General features: G+C 44.3%; 1 protein-coding gene across 2 annotated transcripts in view; it reads left to right on the forward strand.

Annotated features, from left to right (window-relative positions):
• Positions 1–23,096, forward strand: part of lyrm9 (LYR motif containing 9) — a 78,059-nt gene that overhangs the window by 18,691 nt on the left and 36,272 nt on the right. Inside the window, exon 6 of one of the 2 annotated variants that reach the window (XR_010968534.1) lies at positions 11,364–11,790. The exons of the other annotated variant lie outside the window; for it this stretch is intronic. The gene's annotated coding sequence lies outside the window, so the exon portion shown is untranslated. Of the gene's footprint in view, positions 1–11,363; positions 11,791–23,096 lie in introns of those variants that run through there. 2 annotated transcript variants of the gene reach the window in all.

Raw genomic sequence — 23,096 nt, forward strand, 5'->3', positions numbered from 1 at the left:
AGGGGCAGACTCTGCCACCTGGAGAGCAGGCAGCATTGTGGGTACTGGTTGAGAGGGGGGCAATGGGTGAGACGTGGAAGCACTTTGAGTCGTGTCCCCACTTCCATGTCTCCTTTCGCCATCATCCCTCTCCTGGGCCAGGCCCACATCACTCCTACCACTCTGCTGGAGAACAGTTTGGAAGACGTGTGATGCCTTGTTAGCCCAGTTGTAAAGTTTCTGACTGCCTGTTTAAGGCGGCAGAATGTTGTTCACCCTGAGTCTGAATGGCCATTGTCAGGGCCTGAGTAGACTCATTTATGAGCTGTGCTTGAAGCTCAATGGAGGCTAGCCTTCTCTCCATCGCAGACATTCCCACACTTACCTGCGACACTATCTCAGACACCTCCACAGTTACCTGGGATACTATCTTAGACACTTCCAGTTACCTGCGATACTATCTCGGAGATTCCCTCACTCACCTGTGCCACCATTCCATTAATGCAGGAGTTGAACTCGTCCATCCTCTGTGCTATTGTGGAGAGTGTACGTGGCACCTGTTCCAGTACCTCGCAAATGTGCTGCTGTCCCTCGATCATTCTCCTTTTAAAGGTTCAGCATCTGTGTCCAGCTGAGCAGAGCCTGGCGAGGAGTGCGCCCACTGACGCAGACTCTCCACAGCTGCCCCTGCCACTAGTGTCTGCTCGTGCTCACTTGTATGTGGTGACTCACCAGGTGCCAACCCATCTAACTTACTACTAGGACCCACCGAGGTGTGAGTATCTGCGCTGGTGGATGGCTCGCTAAGATGTGACGGTGCGCCCTCAGAGGCCTGAAGCTCCTCTGAGGAATCATCCTCTCCCGTCACTGCGGTCGTTGAAGGGCCTGTGAGAGAACAGAAGGCAATATTAAGCATCATCTCAGATATGTCATGTTGCGATGAGCCTATTGAGGTGTTCAACATGCCAGTCGTTGTTAACATCAGTTCGCGTTGTGTGTGATGAATGTTAAGGTTGTGTCACCAGATGTTTGTGGGTGCCAGTCTCTCCTCCTCCGCCACTATAAAGACCACTGTTTGTCATGGCCCCCTCCAGTCCTGGCCCTCTCATGCATTTTGCGCTCTCTTCTACAAGGGGAGAAAGTACTGACGAGTGAGTGAGGGTGAAGTGGTCAGCCGATGAATGCATTGCTTTGGGTGAGGCTGACTGTGAAAGAGGTGCATCAGATGGTTAGTATTAGACAGAGACATCACATTGGATGAGGATTGGGGTGAGTGGTAGTGGTGGGGTCACAAATGGGGAGGTGAGAAAGTGCTCAGGAAGTGAAGGTAAGTTGAAGATGAGCCATAAGTGGGTGTGAGGAGTAATGTGATGAAGTAGGCTTCACAGTGCAGAATGAGAGGGAGGGGGGTGATGTGTGACACGGAATATTAGGTCATTGAAACACTTCCTGCACTGGACCCAAGTGTGAGATATGTTGCTCCTGCTGGTGACCTCCTCTGCCACCTCGAGTCAGGCCTTCTTGGTGGCAGAGGCAGAGCGTTCCCTCCTTCTCCTCACCCCGACCAGCAGCACCTCAAGTGAGGTGTCGCTGCATCTTGGAGCTGCCTTGCTCCTGTGCTGCTCCATTGTGTCTCCTTGCTCCTTACTTCAGCAAAATCCATTGGAGCAGTGGTCCTTTAAATCTAGATGCTCCAGCTGGCAGCAGGTCACGCAGGTGCGCAGTCTGCCCGCTGCGCAGCTTTCGGACGCCAAACCCGAAAACGAGGTTAATGGCCACCAATTAAGTTGCGATCGTGTGGGGAACGGTAAGCTTTTATTATTCGGGTAACCGGCCGCCCTTTTAAAACCGTGTCCTTTGTGACATTACTTTAGTATTAAATGAGCCTCTAAGATGCATGTATAATGTCCTGCACGATTCCTGCTCCTCACAATCTCAATGTTGAAATCATGATTCATCACATGGTGATAAATCGCGATTTCAACACAGTGTGGTTAAACTCCCACTCAACTTATTCTTTTCCAGAATCTCAAAATAGGAACTCTTTACCACCTCCAGTTTTCTTACAATCTTCCGGCTTTTCAAATCCAAGCTGGGTGTCACCTAATAACTACTACTTGATTTTTGCCTCCTCATTTCTAAAACTCTCTTAAATCTTTTTGCTATCCTGTTCTATGGCCTTGCCTTTCACCTCTGTTTAGGGTTGTCTCGGCTCCTTTTTTTGGCCAGCCAGTCTTTTTTTAAAGTACACATTTAAATGAGCCTAGTTTTTGAATTGGTGACCTGCCTTTCATCTGATCTTAACTCATCTCACGATGGTCAGTGCCATCTTGGAGCAGCATGACAGTAGCATCCTCCTCTTCCTCTCTGTTGTGATGTACTCTCATGATAACACCAGGGATGTTTGTTCCTGCAGCCTATGATTAGCTGCAAACATTTGAATTTTGCTCCCCTAACTTCAGAATAAAAGAGGTTGCGTAATTGGGAGAGCAGATATCAGTCCTGGCCGAAGGGAGCGAGTGGCAGCACTATCTGCCACTGGAGGAGTTATGAAGGATTTTACACAATTAGGTTTTGTTTTGCATTGTGGGAGCTGCTAATTATAGAAATATCACTATTTCTGTGTTTTTTAAAAAGAAAGCTAGTCATTTTTTTTCTGACTTTTTGAAGTGAGTTAGAATTTACAAGCAGCTGCCAACTTACAAAGATATGCCCCCAGCAATTAACCTAGCTGACCTCAGGTTTTGGCTACTTACAGCAATTAGACCTTGTTGGCAGCAAAATAATACATTGCACATTACATGCTGTAACACTCCTGTATTAAAAAAAGTGTGTATCTACCAACTTAGCAATTCCATGGGACACCCACTATTATGAAATAATTATTTTTACACGAAACAAATATTTAGAAAAGAAATGTAAAATGAGGCCAAAGCCAACCACTCAGTCCATCGAGTTCTCCTAACTGGTTCCTACTCCCCTCTATTAGTTTCCTCCAATTTATGCAGGTGTTTGCTTGTGCTCTAACACCCTAAATTGAATCACTAAATAAAACAAAAAAATGACAATATACATCACAAGCCCGCACATGACCTACTTCTACTTGCAACATTTGCAAATTCCCTGTGCCTGCAAATTGAAAAAGCTTTCTGCAATTAAATACACAACACTTTAATAAACCAACAGATGGTCAATTCAGATGCTAAACTGAGATCCTGGCTCCGACTCAGCATAATCAAGGTAGTCCAGGAAATCAGAACAACATAAATTGAGCAAAAATTCTTATATTCACAAGTTAACCTGAATTGAATAAAAACTGAGTGTGTAAGTTTCCCAGTCTGCTTAGAACTCATCACAATTGCAGACTATAAATGTTTTTCCATGGTTTGGCATCACTCAAGGTTTGACACCATGGGGTAGAGTTTCTGCTTTGGGCGCAATCGGCAAATTGGGCGCAAATTGTGCTGGAAATTGCACTAGTTTGGTTATAGTTCAAGTTTCTGCTAAAATGTATTTCCATAATCACATGCATTTGCATAATCCCACAAACATAAAAACTTTCATGAGCCAGCGCAATCAGTCAGTGTAATAGAACATAATTTTTTTTTCTTTGCATTAAAAGATATTCCTTGATGTATTTAAGAGTGGTAACCTGGTGCAGTTTTATTAATACAGCTGAAAATGGGTTTATCACAAAAAATAAGCATTTTTAATAAGAATGTCTAGTTCTCTACCTGTGAGTAACCTGATTTAAAATCAGTGAAAGTGACTTTTAAAAAAATCTATATTGAACCATTTACTACTTTCATTGGTATACAGTTAGTTTCTTAGTAAGTTAAATAAAATAATGAGGGGCATAGATAAGGTAGATAGTCAAAATCTTTTCCCAAAGGTAGGGGAGTCTATAATGAGGGGGCATAGATTTAAGGTGAGAGGGGAGATATACAAAAGGGTCCAGAGGGGCAATTTTTTCACTCAAAGGGTGGTGAGTGTCTGGAACGAGCTGCCAGAGGCAGTAGTAGAGGCAGGTACAATTTTGTCTTTTAAAAAGCATTTGGACAGTTACATGGGTAAGATGGGTATAGAGGGATATGGGCCAAGTGCAGGCAATTGGGACTAGCTTAGTGGTATAAACTGGGCGACATGGACATGTTGGGCCGAAGGGCCTGTTTCCATGTTGTAAACTTCTATGATTCTATGATTCTATTAATATGTAAAAACGTTTAACAAGTGCCTACTAGTTAGTGCCTGTGCGCCTAAGAAAACAAGCTTAATTTGAAGCCTCCTAGAACAGGCACAATCGGCAGAAACTCGCCATCCTCGTTATTTGGATCTGGGGGCGTGGCCAGCTTCAGGCACAATGATTTTTGAACCAGTGTTAAAGATCGCGGAAACCAGTGCAATTTAGCGGAAACCCTACCCCACCCATCTTTAGAGCTTATTTGTTGTGATTCAGCAGCTAGCAATTTCAGGCTCAGGCAGCTGCTACAATCTTGTATTAGTTGATTTTGATGCTTGTTTGCATCTCTGCACAGTGAACTCATAGTACTTTTGTTTCTTTTGCTCTTACGATTGATAGAAAGATTTTAGTAAAAAAGTAGACCAGTGGACGGTAAATAGATATCAAAACTGGGTTCAGGCTCAACATACTGCTGCTCCCAACAGCTCAGCACATTGGTGAATGTTAAACACAGCACTTGGTTTCCACTTTTTTTTAAATGATGCTGTTGTACATTATTTTGGAGAAATGCCATATTTAACAGAGCAATTGCAGATTGTAAATGAGCCCCAACTTTTATTCTGTGTGTTTGGTGTGTGAAAGATTTTCTTTTGCCACAAGTCTTCAGTTGGAAACCATCAGTGAGGTGTGCCTCATGCTGTAACTCTATCGACAGCCCACCTCCACCAATGCTATAACAAGTGTGTTCTGTCACCCGAGTCAAAATAGACATACAAAAGGCACACTTCAGCTCCTGGATTGGTCTAGAAGTGCTCTGTAACATAATAAATCCAATAGGGGATTCAGGAGAAACTTCTTTACCCAGAGAGTGATTAGAATGTGGTACTCGCTACCCCAAGGAGTGGTTGAGGCGACTGGCATAGATGTGTAGATTTAAGGGGAAGCCAGATAAACACATGAGGGAGAAAGGAATAGAAGGATATGCTGATAGGATGGGAGAAGGCTTGTGTGGAGCCTAAACACAGCATGGACCTGTTGGGACAAATGGCCTATTTCTGTGCTTTACGTTCCATGTAATCTTATCTACAGAATCTCCTCTGTGAGATTCAACTCACATGGCTCCCATTCAAGCAATTTCATCAAAGCCAGTTCATAACCTTGCCAAGAGCAATGTCCGTATGCACAATTTCAGTGCAATGAGAATTTTATTAACTACCCAATATGTAGAGGTGGCTGGTGTTTCTTACCACTGTGCTTCCCCTTGGTGCCAGTGTGCGATACGGTAAGTCTTCACCCTAATCTAGTGCTCCTCCTAGGTGCTACCATGAAAGCAAAAGTCTGTGAGGTGACTGGATGCTGTGGGTCCAGATGAGCCTCTTGTTACTGAGGTGATCCCCATCTCATGGCAGCTAAGTCCTGAGATAGATCTGCTGCAGGTTGCAAACCTTGTGCTGCTGTATGGGCAGCTTTGCCTCAGCCTCATGTGATGGTTGGAGGGTATTCGGGGATTGTGCTGCTATTCTGAGGCAGCAACTTGATCTGAGTGCATTGCTGTTGTACCATGAATAACAGGTTACTGGTTCTGTATGATCACTGATGTGTAGGAAAGCAGACGTAATGGTAGCAATCCGATCAGTAAAGGCCTGAGAGATAGTTGTCTATAATTGCTTGCCAAACTTGTTGAAATCTGAAGAGATAGCCTATCCGCTGGTGCCCAAGGGTTCTCTAGCAACAGTACGAGCATCCGGGGCAGAAGCTAAGATTTTCCTTAGCGCTTCTTTGGTGGGGGGGCCAAGAGACCTGGGTCCCTGTGCTCTTCAGTCAAAGGGTGATGCTTTCTGACCCTCCAGTCAGCAACATCTTCCTCACATTCCACTCCCAGCTCTTTCCGTCCACGCATGTTCTGTGCATACCCCTCTGCCTCACTCTAATTCCCCCAGGCAGATGTCGCTGGGATAGTGCTTGAGAGGGAGAGAGTGATTGATGGTGCCTGTTCTGATTTGCTGATTGGGCTGTAAGCTGGGGGACCTGCTTCTTCGATTGCTGCTGCTTTTTCATCCAATAGAAAAAGAGAAATAAATATTAGAATGCCAAAAAGCTGAGTTCACGTCACTTTCAGTAGAAGGAGTGACAAAAGAGTTTTATGATCTAGTTTGCTGATGGGTAATGGAGGGGGTGAATACAATAGGTGAGATAATATCCTGATGAACCTGTAGCTGGCACTTGTTCTCTGACTTTTGTATCTCCAACTCACTCTATTGCCTCCCCAGGAGCTCTAAAGTTTATTATAGAGGGCGGAGGTTAGCAGTCTCTCAACTTTGACGAATTTCTCTTCGGTGGTTATAGGTTGTCGGCGTCTTTTAAAATGATGCAAAAGTTCTGACCACTAGTTGGCATGAGATGCAGTCAAATCCAGGTGCCAGCAGCAAAAGGCATAATAAGGGTAATGATGGGTGTTTGAAGCAAGCAATTACCTACCATGCTGTCAGTGAAGTGAAGAATGCAAAGACATGGGGTGAATAAATACTTGCAGGGGATGGGTGGGGTGTGAAGGGCTTCGTGCTGCCATATGGGCATTAATGGTGAGCTACTGAAGCACTTCAACACTGTGAAGGGAAAGTGATTGTAGTAAGATGCAAACATGCTTAATTTGGTGCATTCTTGGAAGATGCATCTGGCTCCACTTACCTTCCTAGACCTAATAAGGTCAGTAAACTTCCTGTAGCATTGCTTTGCTATGTGTGGAATTATGCAGTTGGCACTGACTGCCCTGGTTGCTACCTGCTATTTCTGCAGTGCTGTTCTCCTTGCTGGATGATGTTGAGGGGTCCAAATAATGCCTCCCTTCTCTGTCCAGCTTCATTAAGAAGCGTTTCCAGTGCCTCATCAGTAAACCCTAGGTCACAGAATGAATGACAGTCCATCAGAAAACTGCTGAAGTAATTCAGTGGTCTTGACATGGCGCAACACTCCTATTGTTAAACACTGAATCCTCTGAATCAGAGGAATAGGCTGACAGTTTAATGTCTTTTTCAAAAGTTGACAAAGTCAAAAATGCAACACTGCCTCAGTATAACAATTGTAAACAATTTTACAACACCAAGTTATAGTCCAACAAATTTATTTTAAATTCCACAAGCTTTCGGAGGCTTCCTCCTCCCTCAGGTGGTGTGGTAATAAACTTTTTTTTTTCCACACCACCTGAGGAAGGAGGAAGCCTCCGAAAGCTTGTGGAATTTAAAATAAATTTGTTGGACTATAACTTGGTGTTGTAAAATTGTTTACAATTGTCAACCCCAGTCCATCAGCATCTCCACATCAGTATAACAATGCAGTGTCAGCTAGGATGTGAACTGACAGCATTCTTACTCAGAGGTGAGAGGGCTACCGACTGATCAAAGTTGTCAAGATTAAATAGGAAACAAAAGAAGTTAAGCTGAAAACATTAACCACAAAGATAAGCACAGATAAGAGAGGCAATTTGGCCCAACTAGCCAAGCTAGCCTTGTATTAAAATTTTATCAATTGTGAAATATAAAACTGTTTAAAACTCAACCAGAATGTACTTCTTAAAATAAAATTTCAGAATTTTCCACGGCCTCTATCTCCTGTGGACCCAGCTTACAGAGACACCAGGGGGAAATTTAACCCCCAAGAACGGGTGGGTTGGGGGCAGGTGGGAAATTAAAATAATACAATAGAAAAATGAGCAAAGGTCTGACCTCAACTCAAGAATGGCCCTGCTTATGAGCCTAGGACTTGCAAACACAAGGAGTTATATTGGCTTGTAGCTTAAACTGTAAGTGTACCCAACATTCCTTCACCCATATTGGAGGAAACAAAGCTTAAGTACATGAAAGCCTTAAATGCTAAAGGCACAAAATGTCTTTCCTAGTGGATTCTGGAGCATGCCTCCACAAAAAATTATATTTTTGGTGCATTTTCCAGAAAATTGGAATCTATAGTAACATGGGAATTGCATTTCTCTAATCTGAAAAGGAAGGGCCACTTGCTCAGTTTTATTTGAAACGACTCTATTTGTCATTTGGGAATAAATTATTTTTAAAAATATTTTATAACCTTTTTGCCAGTAGCAGCAAATGATCTGTTACTGGGAGAGGAAAAAAGGTTCGAATTAAATTTTACTTTTTAAAAAAAAATTAAAATGCCTAAAAGCAAATGGGGGATTTGAGTTCAGTCTTATTGACCATCCAGTCAGGGGGGGGGTGGGGGATAGGAGGCAAATTTAGAATTGTAGAAATGTACACACATTCCAAATGCAGACTCCTCACTGTCCACTAATGGTGTATTTCTAGAGGCCAGGGGTATACTGCCTTGGAAAATTCTGAAATTTTATTTTAAGAAGTACATTCTGGTTGATTTTAAACAGTTTTATATTTCACAATTGATAGAATTTTAATGTGAAAAGGGAAAAACAACGTTGACATTTTCACCAAGCCTTTACATCCCCAAAATCTACCTCAGCAGTTATTCTCCCATGTCCAAACCTTTTTCCCCAGTTCATTGAGGCACTCTAGCTCCTGTGGACCCAGCTTACATTGACACGGGGGGAATTTTAACCCCTAATAATGGACTGGTCAGACCAACCTCGTGTTCTGTTCTGGTCATCGGGTCGTAAAAAGGGCAGAAAGCGGCAGGGACAAGTGAGAAGCTGATGGAACAGCTGCACCCCATTTTGGGGGGGCCAGATGTAACTCCAGCCCAATATCCTGCCCACAGACTAGGCTCATACATGAGTATTAGCCAGTCAGGTGAGGTGGGTTGGAGGCAGGTGGGAAATTAAAATAATACAATTTTGCAGCACGACCGCAACCCGGCTCCAACGCGCCCGACAGGCAACGGGTTTAATGGAGGCGTGTTTAGCTGCATGCGAGTAACCTACTCGCCAGAGGCGGGTCGATAATTAGTACAAGCGAGTGGGTACGTATCAGACCAATTTACCTCATTATCACATGTTAATGTGATTTTAAATTGAATTCAAGAGGCATTAGAGGGTTTCCTGGGCCGAGGGCATCACGGCATGTAAAAGGAGGCAAGAAGGGCAGCATCCATGGGGTAAGTGCTTTTATTGTCCTGCTTGTGGGCCAGGAGGAGCAGGAGCAGGAGCCCGGCTCACCAAGCTTACCTTCTAAACACTCCGTGATCAGCCGACCTCCACCAGCATGTCCAATGCGCCCCAACTACCCCCCACGATGTCCGCCTACCCCCACCCCCCCCCCCCAACACAATCGCGCACCCCCCCCCATCCAAACCCCAAAGACCCCGATCTCGTCCCCGATTGCTTTCCTGCCCTTCAGGCACCGAACCCATCAATCTGGCTGTCGGGCATGAAATCTGTTTTAAAGAAATCCTACCATCAAAATCGCCACAACGTGCCCATCCGACAAACTGACTTCCCGGCTCCGAGTTAATATCCAGGCCACCGTATCCCCTCCCACTCCCTCATCCTGTTCAGAGACACTCTGTCCTCCTTCAATCCCCTCCCAGTTCATGTAGTCACAGTGTACTCTGGGGGGGAATTCATTTTCTTATCTGTGAATGCTGACACACAGACCGGGTTCCTAAAACACAGATGGTTGGCATGTATGCTTCCATAGAAACATACAATCCCCTATCACAGCCTCTAACTGTCTCTTGAATGACTCTAAGAGTTTTTGCCTCCATTAACCTACCCGACAGACCATCCCAGGCATTGATCACTCTTTAGCATGAAGACGTGCTTCCTGACCTTTTGCACAGAGGAATTTCTACTCCTTAGTGAGAAATTATCCCATCATAACAGAGGTTGCATTAAGGCTTTATAATGGACTGGTCAGACCAACCTCGTGTTCTGTTCTGGTCATCGGGTCGTAAAAAGGGCAGAAAGCGGCAGGGGCAAGTGAAAAGCTGATGGAACAGCTGAACCCCATTTTGGGGGGGCCAGATGTAACTCCAGCCCAATATCCTGCCCTCAGACTAGGCTCACACATGAGTATTAGCCAGTCAGGTAAGGTACAAAAGGACTGCTGGTCCTGCAATAGGCAATCCCTTCAGGAGAAGAAGGGAACATATTGGTGGGGGGAGAGGAAGATGTGGAAATTCCACTTTCCACTATGTTTTTGGAGATAGACGTGACTCTCACATCTGGTGCCCTGTTGCTGAACTGTCTGACTGCACTGGGAATTTCCAATGTAGCTTAGATCTAGAATATCAGACTATTGCTGACTTGTTGGATCCTGGCTAAAGCTTTTCCTGAGCCTCACATTTTAAGATACCACATATCCCTGCCTGTACCCTCCACATTCACGTATCATAAGTTCAAGTTAATGTTGTGCTATGATTCAGACTATAGTTCTTTTATCTCCATTTCCTATTTGAAGCCAAGAACCAGAAATTAAGGTGCCAATTAGATTTGTATTTCTACCTTTATCAGTCATGTTAAATCATAAGATAGAAATGGGTCAGAAAAGCCATTCTGCAAATTCTAGTTCATTCATCTAGAAAGACCTTGCAATCCCTCCATCATAGAATCCAACTACTTCTTAAATGATTCTAGGGTTTATGCCTCCACTATCCTACCCAGAAATCCATTCCATGTGTTAATCATTTTGTGTGAAGAACTTCCTGACGTTAGTCTTTAATTTGCTTTTCACCAGGTTGAACTTGTGCCCTTTGGCTTACCGTCAGGGTTTAACATGAAGTAGTGTTCCAGATTTACCTTGTCTTTACTTCTTACTATGTTATACACCTCTCTGAGTTCCCTTCTGTTCACCTCTATTCAAGAATGAAAAGCCTAAGTTTTTCCAATCTTTCCTCATAGCTCAGTCCTAGGCAGTCAACTCTTACTGAGAGCAGATGGGATTTTCCAATAACAAAACACTTTTATAAAAGCATTTACTCTTCAGACTTTAATATTAATCATGTTGTCAACACCCAAAACAACTCTGATGAGCATTTTGTAGACAAGGGAATATTGCTTATGGAAATGGCAAAGCAAACATCTTTGAGAATGGAGAAACAGGGATTCACTTCAGAGCAGCTAGTGCACATAATTGAAAATTATAAGCTATAGTCCTGGTTCTTATTCCTTAATGTTATGTACATATGTATATCTATAATGTCCATGGGAAATAATAATTATGATTTTGTTTTGAATACCAATCCTGATGGATTATGCACATTTTCATTATTCTATTCCTTCCAGGTCTCCTGACCTATCCAGGAAGATCCCAGATCATTCTTACTGGCGTCTGACTCCCACTGTTAGAGCCAGACCTTATAGTTGCACTGCTTATTGTCCTGATTGGAGTTCTACAATCAGGAGGGTTGTCTGCAACATCAGGAGTCAGAAGCCAACACAGATCACTCAGAAGGTGTACCATTCATTTTCATTTCTTGCTCTATGTTGTCCTAATAGCTTTTTGTACTGTTGACAACATGATTGATATTAAAGTGTGGAACAGTAGACACTATTGTAAGCTTATTGCCATCTGTGTAGTATCACACACAGTACCAGCACATTAATTTCATTACTCCTTTCTACCCAAGCTGGTTACCTTCAAGTGATGTCAACAAGGAACAAATGTTCACCATACATGTCCATCATGCAGCTGTTATGAATAAACTAATGAAGTACCAGAATGCACCTTAAGGACTTTTGATTATCCTTTGAAACAAGTTATTCTGATCCTGTCTAGACCAGTGGTGAGGTCACATGTGGAAATACTGTGTGAAATTCTGGGCACCCTACCTTCAAAGGGACATTGATGCGTTGGTGAGGGTTCAAAGAACAGTGATGAGGATGATTCAGGGACTTAGGAAGAGAGATTCACAAAACTAAATTTGTTTTCTGATGGAGGAAAGTATATTGAGAAGGCACATGTTCCAGGTTATGAAAATGCAGAGGGGAATGAATAACGTAAATGTAATGCAGTTGTTTAACTTGGGTTGGAAGTGCAGAATTGGAGGATACAAGTATAAAATTAACAAGCCTCAAGGAAGGCATTTTTACATTGAGATTCGGGTCCACAGAAAGTGATGCCAAAACGACCTCCTTGCATCACTCTGCAGATTTTATTTTGAATTTGGCGCTATTGTCCGGCAGGTTTGAAGTTAGTTAGGTATCGGGAAACACATTCTTCTGCACGTGTGTAGGCAGGATACCCCATGCACGCATTCACCATTTCATGATGCAATTTCACGCCGTGATGCGTGCAGTGGGCCCGAGAATTGATGCTGAGCCGAGTCTGTGCATCTTCGCATTTGTGCTAAGATGGAAGCATATAACTGCACAAGGAACCAGAAGATCATGTTTATCAGGCGCATCAGAGAAGGCAATTGTGACTGTATGGAAGTCAAATTATTTATACGAACATACAAATTAAGAGCAGGAGTAGGCCATTAGGCCCCTCGAGCCTGCTTTGCCGTTTGATAAGATCATGGCCGATCTGACTGTGACCTCAACCCTACTTTCCCGTCTACCTTTGACTCCCTTGTTAATCAGGAATCTATCTAACTCAGCCTTAAAAATATTCAATGATCCTGCCTCCACCACTCTCTGGGGAAGGGAGTTCCACAGACTCACGACCCTCAGAGAAAAAATTTCTCCTCATCTCAGTCTTAAATGGGAGAACTTTTATTTTTAAACCGTGGCCCCTAGTTCTAGTCTCTCCCATAAGGGGAAACATCCTCTCAGCATCTACCCCTTCAAGTCCCCTCAGGATCTTATATGTTTCAATAAGATCACCTCTCATTCTTCTAAACTCCAGTGTATACAGGCCCAACTTGTCCAACCTTTCCTCAAAAGATAACCCCCTCATCCCAGGAATCAGTTGAGTGAACCTTCTCTGAACTGCCTCCAAAGCAATTATGTCCTTTCTTAAATAAGGAGACCAAAACTGCACACAGTATTCTAGATGTGGTCTCACCAATGCTCTGTACAACTGTAGCAAAACATCTCTACTTTTATATTCCATTCCCCTTGCAATAAATGACAACATTCCATTTGCCTTCCTAATCATTTGCTGTACCTGCATACTAACTTTTTGTGATTCATGTACTAGGACACCCAGATCCCTCTGTACCTCAGAGTTCTGCAATCTTCATTTAAATAAGATACTGCTTTTGTATTCCTCCTGCCAAAGTGGACAAGTTCACATTTTCCCACATTATACTCCACCTGCCCACTCACTTAACCTACCTATATCCCTTTGCAGACTCGTTATGTCCTCTTCACAACTTACTTTCCTACCTATCTGCCTGTGTGTCATCAGCAAATTTAGCAACCATACATTCGGTCCCTTCATCCAAGTCATTAATATAGATTGTAAATAGTTGAGGCCCAAGCACTGATCCCTGTGGCACTCCACTTGTTATTTCTTGCCAACCTGAAAATGACCCATTTTGCCTACTCTCTGTTTCCTGTTAGCTAACCAATCCTTTATCCATGCTAATATGTTACCCCCTACACCATGAGCTCTTATTTTGTGTAGTAGCCTTTGATGTCAAACCTTGTCAAAAGCCTTCTGGAAATCCAAGTACACCACATCCACAGGATCCCCCTTATCCACGTTGCTTGTTACTTCCTCAAAGAACTCTAATAAATTAGTCAAACACGATTTTCCTTTCACAAAGCTGTGTTGACTCTGCCTGATTGCGTTGAGATTTTCTAAGTGCCCTGCTATAACCTCCTTAATAATAGATTCTAGCATTTTCCCTATGACAGATGTTAAGCTAACTGGCCTGTAGTTTCCTGCTTTCTGTTTCCCTCCTTTCTTGAATAGAGGAGTTACATTCGCTATTTTCCAATCTGATGGGACCCTTCTAGAATCTAGGGAATTTTAGAAAATTAATACCAATGCATCTACTACCTCTGCAGCCACTTCTTTTAAGACCCTAGGATGAAGTCTGTCAGGACTGGGGACTTGTCAGCTTTTAGTTCTAATAATTTTTTCAAAACCTTTTCCCTGGTGATTGCAAATGTTTTAAATTCCTGCCTCCCTTTCACCTCTTGACTCACAATTATTTCTGGCATGTTATTTATATCTTCTACAGTGAAGACAGATGCAAAATATCTGTTCAATTCATTCATCCACCATTTCCTTATTCTCCATTATTAGTGAGTATTACCAACAGCACGAGAACAATGTACCTGCATTCAATGGCGACCCATAAAGATAAAAGTCCCTTTTGCCGACAAAGTATGGGGATGTGTGGAATAGAGTCGCAACTAAATTAGATGATATTGGGCCAGAACTTGCTGGAGCAGGGCATCTCATGGTATACGCTGTTAGTTAGACATTTTCCTGCATACTTCACCCCAAAATTGTTTTGCGTCGTAGCTTGCTGGAGGTGCAAGCTGATAACGACACGGCGAGGACACCAGGACATCTTGGTCCTCGGTGAACGGCGGGACCAACGGTCTATCTTCTTAACCAGTGAGATTTAAGGATTGAGAAAAAACTGGAAAGGAGGGTGAATTAGAGTCAAATCAGGTATAAAAAAAGAAATAAAGAGAGGGAAAGAAAGATTGCATTAAGAAAGAGAGAAAATAGAGACTGAAAGGAAAAGTAAGAAAATGTTTTTAAAATATTTAGATTAGCTATGGAAAAGCAACCAAAGCCAGACCTCCCTGGATGACGAAAGAGATAGAGAGTAAGATGAATCAGAAAAAGGGGGTGTATGGCAGATGTCACGTTGATAATACAAGTGAAAACCAGGCTGAATATAGAAAGTTCAGAGGGGAAGTGAAAAAGGAAATAAGAGGGGCAGAGAGAGAGTTTGAAAATAGATTGGCAACTAATGTAAAAGGGAATCCAAAAGTCTTCTATAGGCATATAAATAGTAAACGGGCAATAAAGGGAGTGGTGGGGCTGGTTAGGGACCAAAAAGGAAACCTACTCATGGAGGCAGAGGGCATGGCTGAGGTACTAAATGGGTACTTTGCATCTGTCTTCACCAAGGAAGAAGATGCTGCCAAAGTTACAGTAAAAGAGGAGGTAGTTGAGATACTGAATGGGCTAAAAATTGAAAGAAGTGGTACTAAAAAGAATGGCTTTACTTAAAGTAGATAAGTCACCCGGTCCGATGGGATGCATCCTAGGTTGCTGAGGGAAGTAAGGGTGAAAATTGCAGAGGTACTGGCCATAATCTTCCAATCATCCTTAGATACGGGGGTAGTGCCAGAGGATTGGAGAATTGCAAATGTTACACCCTTGTTCAAAAAAGGGTGTAAGGATAAACCCAGCAACTACAGGCCAGTCAGTTTAACCTTGGTGGTGGGGAAGCTTTTAGAAACGATAATCCGGGACAAAATTAACAATCACTTAGACAAGTGTGGATTAATTAAGGAAAGCCGGCACGGATTTGTTGAAGGCAAATCATGTTTAACTAACTTGATTGATGAGGTAACAGAGAGGGTCGATGAGGGCAATGCGGTTGATGAGGCGTATATGGACTTTCAAAAGGCATTTGATAAAGTGCCACACAATAGGCTTGTCAGCAAAATTGAAGCCCATGGAATAAAAGGGGCAGTGGCAGCATTGATATAAAATTGGCTAAGTGACAGGAAACACAGAGTAGCGGTGAACGTTTTTTCGGACTGGAGGAAGGTATACAGTGGTGTTCCCTCGGGGTCGGTACTAGGACCAATGCTTTTTTTGATATATACTAATGACTTGGACTTGGATGTATAGGGCACAAAACTTGGAAGTGTAGTGTACAGTGATAGATTTCAAGAGGACATAGACAGGCTGGTGGAATGGGCGGACACGTGGTGGATAAAATTTAACGCAGAGAAGTGCGAAGTGATACATTTTGGTATGATGAACAAGGAGAGGCAATATAAACTAAATGGTACAATTCTAAAAGGGGTGCTGGAACAAAGAGACCTGGGGGCATATGTGCACAGGTCATTGAAGGTGGCAAGGCAGGTTGAGAAAGCAGTTAAAAAAGCATACAGGATCCTGGGCTTTATAAATAGACATGATGTGGAGATGCCGGTGATGGACTGGGGTGGACAAATGTAAGGAATCTTACAACACCAGGTTATAGTCCAACACTATAACCTGACGAAGGGGATAATCTCCGAAAGCTTGTGATTTTAAAATAAATTTGTTGGACTATAACCTGGTGTTGTAAGATTCCTTACATTTATAAATAGAGGCATAGAGTACAAAATCAAGACGGTTATGATGAACTTTTATGAAACACTGGTTTGGCCACGACTGAACTATTGTGTCCAATTATGGGCACCGCACTTTAGGAAGGATGTGAAGGTCTTAGAAAGGGTGCAGAAAAGATTTACTAGAATGGTTCCAGGGATGAGGAATTTCAGTTACGTGGATAGACTGGAGAAGCTGGGGTAGTTCTCCTTAGAACAGAGAAGGTTGAGAGGATATTTGATAGAGGTGTTCAAAATCATGAGGGGTCTAAACAGAGTAGATAGAGAGAAACTGTTCCCATTGGCGAAAGGGTCGAGAACCAGAGGACACAGGTGATTGGCAAAAGAACCAAAGGCGACATGAGGAAAAACTTTTTATACAGCAAGTGGTTACGATCTGGAATGCACTGCCTGAAAGGGTGATGGAGGCAGATTCAATCGTGGCTTTCAAAAGCGAACTGGATAAGTACTTGAAGGGAAAAAATTTGCAGGGCTACAGGGAAAGGGCGGGGTAGTGGGACTAGCTGGATTGCTCTTGCAGAGAGCTGGCACGCACTTTATGGGCCAAATGGCCTCCTTACTGTGCTGTAACTATTCTATGATTCTGTGTTACATTTTAAATTTTAAAAATCTCTAACAACAATTTACCACCTTGAAGGAATGAGACTCCACAGTTTGAATTGTTCAATTTCTGGGCTAGAGAGGCTGATTGGCACTGCATTAACAATTATCACATTATTAAAAAGGTACTTATGCTGTTAATTACCAGACTTAACTTTCTGTGGCAAGTTTAATGGGTGTTTAATGGGCAATTAGTGTACAATTAGCAAGTTCTTAAAAATAATGGGGAGGCTAAGGGCGAGATGCTATTTGTGCAAACCAAACGGCGGAGTGGCGTAAATCGACCAGCAAGTTCTGGAGTTTCACAACTCACAGCAAACCTTTTAATCCCCTAAATTTGCTCGCCAATTTGCACATTAATATTAGCACGTGTCGTTAACATGCCATTATTTTTACTGCAAGATCCAGCCCAATGTGTTGTAATATCTTTTTTTTAAAAAAAAACTGGATGAACGTATGGTCAGGGATGGGACTAAGGTCAGGAGGAGTTGCTAGTTTGGCCATTGGGGTTATGTCTGAGCAATGAAGGACAGCAATAGTCATAATCTGTAGTGGAAAACCCCATGAAGTGGAGTATAGAAATCAAGTGAGTGCTTGTCTGTGTTTCTTTGATGACAAAGTGTATCTGTTGGCTGAAACTATGTGAAGAGAAACAATTCGTCACATACTTGAAGAAAAGGTTAATGTTGATGTCTGGCTAAAGTGCCGAACTGAGGGAAAATAAAATAGGAGATTGGTCTAGGCTCGGTCTAAAGCTAAATGTTTTCCATCTTATAAAATTACTTCTAATTTTTTTTCATTGATTAAAGGGAGTTGTTGCTTGGAACTGGTAGCTTGATAAACTGCCTAGCTGTTCCAAGAATAAAAGCATTCAGTGATTGGTTCATCAACAAACTTCTTTATATCCACCTCTGTTGTGGGCCATAGTTGCTCATGACTGGCTATGTGCATCTGATAAATAGATAGCAGCAGTGAGAAAAAAAAGAGCTTCATTTCTTCATCTACATTAGAAACCAACTATATTACAATACTTCCTTTAAGGCCATTCATTCAGAGTTTATGGGCTCGATTTTAGCACCCGCGATCGGGTGCGTTGGTGGCGGTGGGGGGGCTACGAAAATCGGGGATTCCCGGGGCAGGTCGGGAGCCTGGCTCCAACCCGCTCACTTCCGGGTTTCCCACTGATGTACTCACATGCGCGCACAGCCCCCGCATGTGGGACTCCCGCCGGCAATTAAAGCCGACGGGGTGCCACTTAAGCTATTTATTTAGGTATTTCAGGTCGTTTACAGACCTGATTAACATGATATTTTAGGAGGGGTGGGATTTTGCAAACAACTGGGACTGTTTCCCGTACTGGGGGAAACACTCCCAGTTCAAATGGTCGTGTTGCAGCCATCAGCCTTTGGCAGCTGCAAACGTCCATTTAACAGGTGGGGGGGGAGAGACCCTCACTCATTGCAGGAGGCCACTCTGTCACTTTGGACAAAGTTTGGCCTCCACCACCCTCCTCCTAACAATCAAATTCACCAACTTGCACACTTACCCCGGTGTCCAGACACATGTACCTACCTTGCGGACCCCCTCAGATGTATATCTTCCGGATGGGGGCCACCGTAGCTGCAGTCATGACCTTCTTGGAGGGCGAACAGCATCACCAGCCTCGCCGTCCACCTCTGACATGTGGAGCTCCACAACACAGTGCTGTGACACATCCACCTGCACAGCAGGAGGGCGGGCAACCGCAGAGAGAGATGCGTCGCAGAGGGCACTACCCTCGCCACAGGATCCCCAGACCAAGGCTCAGCTTCCTGGACCTCTCTGAGCAGCAGTGCACACGGAGGCTCAGAGTCACTCGACACGTAGCCGTGGACATCTGCAGCCTCCTTCATGCCGAGCTGCTCCCGGCTGGCCCCAGCGCCATCTTCTTACCTGTCGCTGTCAAAGTCACCACTGCCCTCAACAACTTCTCCTCCGCATCCTTCCAGGGTGCCACCGGGGACATCGCCGGCGTCTCTCAGTCGTCTGCACAAAACAGCCCTGCAAATACACCTACACCCACTCTGCAGTGACACAATGGGTGGCATCAGTTGTGGGTCTTCATAGTGATCCTCAGGAAAGGACATTATTGCACAAACCAGACAAGATTCGCAAAGACGTGGCAGTAGTGGTGCCAATATAATATGTAATGTGAGTTGATCAGAAATTAAATAGAAGTAAAAACCATGACAAACCCTCAAACACCCTTGTGCATCCCCTTCATGCTCACGACACGTTTGCCTTATGCTTCCTACTGCACATATGTGATGCATGCCCTGTAGCTGCAGCACAGGTAGTGGCAGGTTGAGTGAGGCTGACTGTGAAAGAGATGCATGAGAGGGTGAGTATGAGATAGAGCCATGAGATTGTATGAGGATTGGGTTGAGTGGTAATGGCAGGATGAGTACTGGCGAGGTGAGTAAGTGCAGGTAAGATGAGGATGAGGTGTGAGTGGGTGTGAGGAGTGATGTGACAGAGTAGTGATGTGACAGAGTAGTGTTGGCAGTGCAGAAGGAGATGTGGGGTGGGGGCGGTGATGTGGCAGACGGAGTGTAGGGGAATGAGTAAGTGTACTCACTTTGGCTGACCTACTTAAGTCATTGCAGCGCCTCCTGCACTGTATGCAGGTGCGCGATATGTTGGTGGTGCAGGTGACCTCCTCTGCCACCTTGAGTCAGGCCTTCTTGGTGGCAGAGGCAGGCCACTTCCTCCCGCCCGCCGGGGGGAAGATCTCTGTCCTCCCCCTCCTCCTCACCCCATCCAATAAGAGCTGGAGTGAGGCATCATTAACCTGGGAGCAGCCTTCCCCCTGGGCTGCTCCATGCTGTAATTTTTCCTATTTGTTGCAGCATCAGTCAGTCTGACTGCCCCTTTAAATGGAGCTCCTCCAGCTGACAGACCTTACTGCGCATGCGCAGTCCGCCTACTGCGCATGCGCAGTCCGCCCACTGCGCAGCTTAGCAGCGGGGACCCCGGAAGAACAGGTAAGTGGATCCAATCAGCCTGCGATTGCACGCGGAGCAGACTGATTTCACCGGGCGCGTTACCCACGTGCCCAGTCGATCCCCCGCCGCCATGGTAATATCAGGCCCTATATCTCCCATAACCACCTCATGTTTTCTGAAGATACATCCTCCAAATACTGTGACTGATACGGTGCTTTGTGACGATTAAGGAAAATATTTGTTGAAATTTGTGTCATTGGTAAACTCAAGTTGAGTAATGAAAGATCAAAGTATTTGGAAACCCATTGTTGCATAACCTTTGCGTAGAGATTTGCTTCTAATTATTTTTCACCCAAGGATGCAAAGAGATAGAGAAAAAAAATGGATGAGTAAATAAATGAGGAAGAAAAGAGAGTAAAAAAAGAAGACTGCTGAATCTTTTGGTACATTTCTGCCATGTTACTGGATCTCACAATAGCATGCTTCTTGTATAAGTTTTTCTTTCTTGTAAAATGCTCCACCCTTACTGACACAGTGTCTTACTGTAACACACACGATGACACTGTAAGCCTCTTACAACACTCAAAATACTTCACCACCAGGTCTTGTGTTTCAGTAGGTGTGGCATGTTATGGGGAAGTATACTATGACTGGTCTATCAATAGTCTCATTTAACCAAAGGCTTTATTTCCTGCTTAAAAGCCGTTTAAAATTGGTCAATCAACTTTATTTGCTGTTTACAAGAAAAATAACCGCACATTAAGTCCATACCATTTGAAGCTATGGAAGCATATCATTAGCAACAGAACATTTGCATAATGAATATTCACAAATATATCCTATAAAGGAGATTAATTACTGAAAACCAATACTGAATAAATATTTGCAACTAAATCTAAAGGGAGAATCCTCACCAATATACGAAGAGGTTTCCATAGTAACTATTCACATGTATATCTACTTTTCCCTGGTAGAAGTATATCTAGCCAATAGATCTTGAAGAAAATTAATTCCTGGGTGACTAAGTGAGACAGTGAATTAGCATGCTGTCCTTTGACCCCTAGTCCCTGGGTTTGAATCAATAACAACAACTTGAGTTTATAAAGTGCTTTTAACGTAGTAAAACGTCCCAAGACACTTCACAGGAGCAATTATCAAACAAAATTTGACACCGAGCTACATAAGGAGATATTAGGACAGGTGACCAAAAGCTTGGTCACAGGTTTTAAGGTGTATCTTAAAGGAGGAGAGAGAGGTGGAGAGGTTCAGGAGGGAATTCCCGCACTTAGGGCCAGGCAGCTAGAGGCATCCTGATTAGGTGAAATTCTCCTCTTTTCTGGCTGTAGGAGTTCAGCCTTACATGGAGACCTGGAATTTCCACCCCACCGCTGCCTTATAGCTGGGAATGTGGCGGGAAGCTGTTCTGCTGGCTGCTCAGTGTCCATCGCCACATCTGGGAATTTCTGCCGGAAGTGGCAGTGGACAGTGAATACATCTGGCCCTATTTCAGCCAGTCCATTTAAGATGGTGTATTAATGATGGGAATGCATCATCTGACATATTTCTATTGCATCCCCAATGTCTCACATTGCTAAGGTGCTGGAGGGCGAGGGTTTAATTTTTTTTACCAGCCGTGTGGGCCACCAGCCATACTATGCTGTGGTAGGTGCCGCAGCTATTTCACCCCCGCCCCCCCACCACCCCGTCCCCTCAATTCTGAGATGGGTGACCGAGCAGCAATGCAAATACCAGTGGATACCCCAGAAGGTTCATTGGGGTCAGCACTAGGGGAGATGAGCAGGCATGAAACCTGTCTCACCACTGATCCGGTGGGATAGGAAAAATCCAGGTCGGATTAGTGGCGAGACAATATTTGATAATTTGATTTTTGTGAGATTTGGGGTAAAACAAAGGGAGATTTACTCTACAGCAAGATGAGCTGCAGCTGATCTATGAGAGCTTTATTCTGACACTAGGCACTGGAAATTGGAAAGCGTTAACAGGTTTCAGCTCGATAGGCATAAAGGTTCACACGTGAGATTCCTAATCACCCTCCTTCCTGTATGAAATGCCAGTTACAAAATTCTTAATATTTTTCATACTGGGCCCGATATTAACATGGCGGCGGGTTCGCGGCGGTGGGGGGGGGGGCAATTGGGCACGTGGGTAACGCGCCCGGTGAAATCAGTCTGCCCTGCGCGCAATCGCACGCTAATTGGATCCACTTACCTGTTCTTCCCAGTTCCCCGCTGCGCGGCGGGCGGACTGCGCATGCGCAGTAAGGTCTGTCAGCTGGAGGAGCTCTATTTAAAGGGGCAGTCCTCCACTGACTGATGCTGCAACAAATAGGAAAAATTACAGCATGGAGCAGCCCAGAGGGAAGGCTGCTCCCAGGTTAATGATGCCTCACTCCAGCTCTTATTGGAAGGGGTGAGGAGGAGGGGGAGGACAGCGATCATCCCCCTGGCGGGCGGGAGGAAGCGGCCTGCCTCTGCCACCAAGAAGGCCTGGCTCGAGGTTGCAGAGCAGGTCACCTGCACCACCAACATATCGCCTACCTGCATACAGTGCAGGAGGCGCTGCAATGACCTAAGTAGGTCTGCCAAAATGAGTACACTTATTCCCCTACACTCCGTCTGCCACATCACCGCCCTCACCCCACGTCTCCTTCTACACTGCCAACACTACTCTGTCACATCACCCCTCACACCCACTCAAACCTCATCCTCATCTTACCTGCACTTACTCACCTCGCCAGTACTCATCCTGCCATTACCACTCAACCCAATCCTCATACAATCTCATGGCTCTATCTCATACTCACCCTCTCATGCATCTCTTTCACAGTCAGCCTCACTCAACCTGCCACTACCTGTGCTGCAGCTACAGGGCATGCATCACATATGTGCAGTAGGCAGCGTGAGGCAAGCGTGTCGTGAGCATGAAGGGGATGCACAAGGGTGTTTGAGAGTTTGTCATGGTTTTTACTTATATTTAATTTCTGAGCAATTCACATCACATATTATATTGGCACCACTACTGCCACGTCTTTGCGAATCTTGTCTGGTTTGTGCAATAATGTCCTTTCCTGAGGATCACAATGAAGACCCACAACTGATGCCACCCATTGTGTCACTGCAGAATGGGTGTAGGTGTATTTGCAGGGCTGTTT

This window comes from Heptranchias perlo, chromosome 28 (genome assembly GCF_035084215.1).
Source record: "Heptranchias perlo isolate sHepPer1 chromosome 28, sHepPer1.hap1, whole genome shotgun sequence".
Lineage (NCBI taxonomy): Eukaryota > Metazoa > Chordata > Chondrichthyes > Hexanchiformes > Hexanchidae > Heptranchias > Heptranchias perlo.